The sequence below is a fragment of the Leptonychotes weddellii genome, chromosome 4 (assembly GCF_054177405.1).
Source record: "Leptonychotes weddellii isolate Sample4059 chromosome 4, ASM5417740v2, whole genome shotgun sequence".
Lineage (NCBI taxonomy): Eukaryota > Metazoa > Chordata > Mammalia > Carnivora > Phocidae > Leptonychotes > Leptonychotes weddellii.
This window is the reverse complement of record NC_138372.1, coordinates 114,108,066-114,111,764: the sequence shown is the minus strand read 5'-3', so window position 1 is coordinate 114,111,764 and position 3,699 is coordinate 114,108,066. Positions and strand designations below refer to the sequence as shown.

At 38.6% G+C, this 3,699-nt stretch overlaps 1 pseudogene; it reads right to left on the bottom strand.

The window, feature by feature from the left end:
- Positions 1–206: 206 nt before the first annotated feature.
- Positions 207–879, bottom strand: LOC102732565 (proteasome subunit beta type-2 pseudogene; annotated as a pseudogene).
- Positions 880–3,699: the final 2,820 nt, after the last annotated feature.

Genomic DNA, 3,699 nt, shown 5'->3' with positions numbered 1-3,699 from the left:
TTGTACAGCTTTTGTTGTTGCAAACGCCTATCCAAAAAAATCTATCTATAGAAAACATTAATTTTGGAAAGGCTACTAAAAGAAAAATGGCAAATTACTGAATGGGATAAAATCTAAAAACCCATCCCCCATGTGGGATACTTTTTTCCCCCCAATTTATCCAGATTCAGCTTTACTGTGAATTAATCATCTATGAAGGATGGGAGTCAAAGGAATAGAAAAAGATAAAGGAGGCCATCAAAAAAAAGTTCCCTGGCAAATGGGAGGGAGGGCATGAGGTTAGGAGCCCTATTAGGGAAGGAAATGTCCTGGTCCTAGATGTCATTTTGGTCAATGATTGGAATGTTGAAGGCTGGTAGATTCAGGATGAAACATTTCTGGAGCTCCTCTAGATATTTCCCAAGAAGTTCCACTGCCCTCTCACAAGAGATGGTTGGTATGTAGTATTGGTCCAGAATACTGAGAGTCAGGAAGGCTCCATAACCATGGGAAGGCTGCAAAAGGAGCCTTGGTCAATACTGCCAGGTAGTCCATGTAGGAGAGTGCTGGAACCTCATGCCCACCATAGCCGGCCAGGAGGAGGTGGACATGGTATGGGGTCTGACTCTGAAGACAGTCAGTCATGTTTTGGCATGTGAAATCAGCTGCTGCTATGGGAGTCCATTCATAATGATTTTGCATCTTATAAAGTGGCTCATTTTGCTGAATATATTCTGCAAAGTGTACTGTGTCTCCAGCCTCTCCAACACAGAGGAATAAGATTTCTTCACTCCTCTTAAGCATCTTGTCATGATCGTCCTTCATCCAGACAACACTGTTAGTGGCCACCTGGCTGAAGGCGAGAAGGCCTTAGTCGGGGCCCCGGATGAGGTACTCCATTGTGGCGGGAGACCAAGAGGACAGAGCGTGGTACCTGCCGGCTTCTCAACCTCACCTGAGAGACATGACAAGGGACACTTTTATGCTCAGGAATTGCCTAAGAGGAATTGCATTTATATTTTTACAGATATTAATGCATTCCTGTACCTAGAAGTAGTAGATGTGTGCATATCATGGTTTTTGTCTACTCAGGTGTAACTGTACCACGGTTTTTCTGCTCTTTCAAAAGGAGGATGGGTTACAGCAGGGGAATTAGAAGCTAAGAAACTGACAACACATGCTTGTCTTCCAATGGGATTCTAATCCTTTAAAAAATAAACCTGGGCTTCATCCTTACGATAATTCTCTGTGTGAGCCATGGGCCACAAGGTGCAATCCTACATCCCTCTTTAGTTTTGATGAGACAGTGTCATGTGTTTCATGGCAAGATTCAAGGGACTCTTGCTTGGCTGTTAAATTTATTCAAACTGAATGATAGAATTTTATAACTGGAAACAATATTTATATCATTAAATTGAAGGCTGGTAGATTCAGGATGAAACATTTCTGGAGCTCCTCTAGATATTTCCCAAGAAGTTCCACTGCCCTCTCACAAGAGATGGTTGGTATGTAGTATTGGTCAATAATATTTATATTATTCATTAATATTTATATTATTCATTAATATTTATATTATTTATATAATAAAATCATTAATATTTATATCATTAAACTGACATTCTTGTTTGATAAATGAGTAACCAGAAATCTAAAACTGTTTAATGAGTGACACAGGATTGTAGGAATGGAACCAAACTCAGTGGTCTCCCCACTATACCAAGTTGACTCTATCAGGTAAGCTTTTAGTCCCCTTTAAACATCAAGAAAGGCTATATTCTTCAGAAGCTAGTGTCTGAATTTATTAATTATTCCTATTATGGTCAACATTTTACTTTCCCCCTATGTAGGCAGAACAATACCACCTGAAGATGTCCATACTCTAATCCTTAGAATCTGCAATTGTTACCTTATAAGGCCAAAGGATCTTTGCAGATGGAATTAAAGTTATAGACCTTAAGATACAGAGCTTATTGGGTAGACCCAATGTTATCACACGGGCCTTTAAAAGTGTAAGAGGAGGGCAGAATAGTAAGCCAGAGAGATGAGTTAGAAGAGAAAGGAGACATTTGAAGCCCCAGAAGGGTACCATTGCTGTCTTTGAAGATGAAGGGAGAAAGCCATGAGCTAAGGTATGCAGGTGGTCTCTAGAAGTTTGTAAAGGCAAGGAAATAAATTCTCCTGCAAGCCTCCAGAAAGAACACAGCCCTGCTAACATCTTTCAGCCTTGTGAGACATGAAGCAAAGGAACCAACCAAGCCCACCAGCTTCTGGCCACCAACTTTGTGGCAATTTGATACAATAGTAATAGGAAAATAATACGTTCTTCCCCATTCCCTTCATCTTCTTCATTTCCACAATCTCCTTACAGTCATCATTACCATTATCAATTGTCATCATTACCACTGTTGACCCCTTTTATTGAGTACCCCTTAAATAGGAGGCCCTGGGCTTAGTGCTTCAAATTCATTGTCTCTGATCTTTACAACAATCCTAGTAGGTAGACATTATGAACTCTTCTTGACAAATGAGGTAACTGAGTCAAGCAATTTGTCATAGGCCACAAAGATAAGAAGTATAGGATCCTAGACAGCTAGCTCTGAATGAGAAATTATTTCAACTTCATAGGTGGGCAAAAGTGATAATAATGTATTATTTATTTCCGATATAATTTCCTTATGAGGGAAACAGACTAAAAAAAAATCTTTTAAATAGATAAAGTCATGTGCGGGCAAGTGATTGTCAGCAGGGTGTAGCAGTAGAGAAAGATTAAGTGTGTATTTACAGACAAGAAATTTAAAAAATGGTTTAGCCATAGATATCCAAACGAATATAGTATTTTGAGTGATCATATGGCATTAGAGTATACAATGTAGTAAACATTCCGTCTGCGAGCCTAGAGATTATTAAGATTATCTTATGTGATTTTGCAAGAAGCTTTTGCTGCTTAGATGCAGAGATTTTCAGTTCTCTTCGTTAACCGATCTAGTATTAAGTCCGTATTAGCTAAGCACTGTTATGTGTTTACCTCATCTGAATTAATTGGCTGAAAATATGTATTCTGGTCTCAGAGTGTTGAAACGATTAAAAATACGCAGGGAATAGATGGTTACTAAATACCATTTGCTGATATATTCTAAATCTGTAGATTGCAGGAAGGCCTTGGAGGCTGCATGAGTCTGTGCTACCACATTAGGGCACCAAGTGTGAAGTGCCAGTTGGAACCCAAGAATGCAGGCAGTGTTAACGGAGCCTTGAAAGGGGACCTCAGTGAACATCCTAGAAATCAGGGAAAGTGTTAAAGGAAAAAACAAAAGATAGAAAAAAGGTTCATAGAAACACACACACACACAAACACAGAATGGTAGAACATTTCTAGAACAAAGATAGAAAAAAGACTGGAAATATTTAAAATAGAGGTGTCAGGAAAGGTATCTGTAACTTAAAAAAATTTTTTTAAACAAGTTTGGAGTTTTAGGGTGTGGAGGTTAGGATGAGTTAAGTTAAAAACCAAAGAGATTTTAGGGTAGTTTTTTTATGCCCCACCCCATTATTAAAGCATTCAGTCCTTACTTGATGCAAAAATATCAAACCAACAGCTAACTAACATTTATTGAGCATTTACTAGCAGAAAGGCTTAATTATCTGACTATTAGTTGACACCCTTAGTGAGCAAAACAACTGGGATTTGGTTTTAATTCTTCTTGATATTCAAGTCCATTT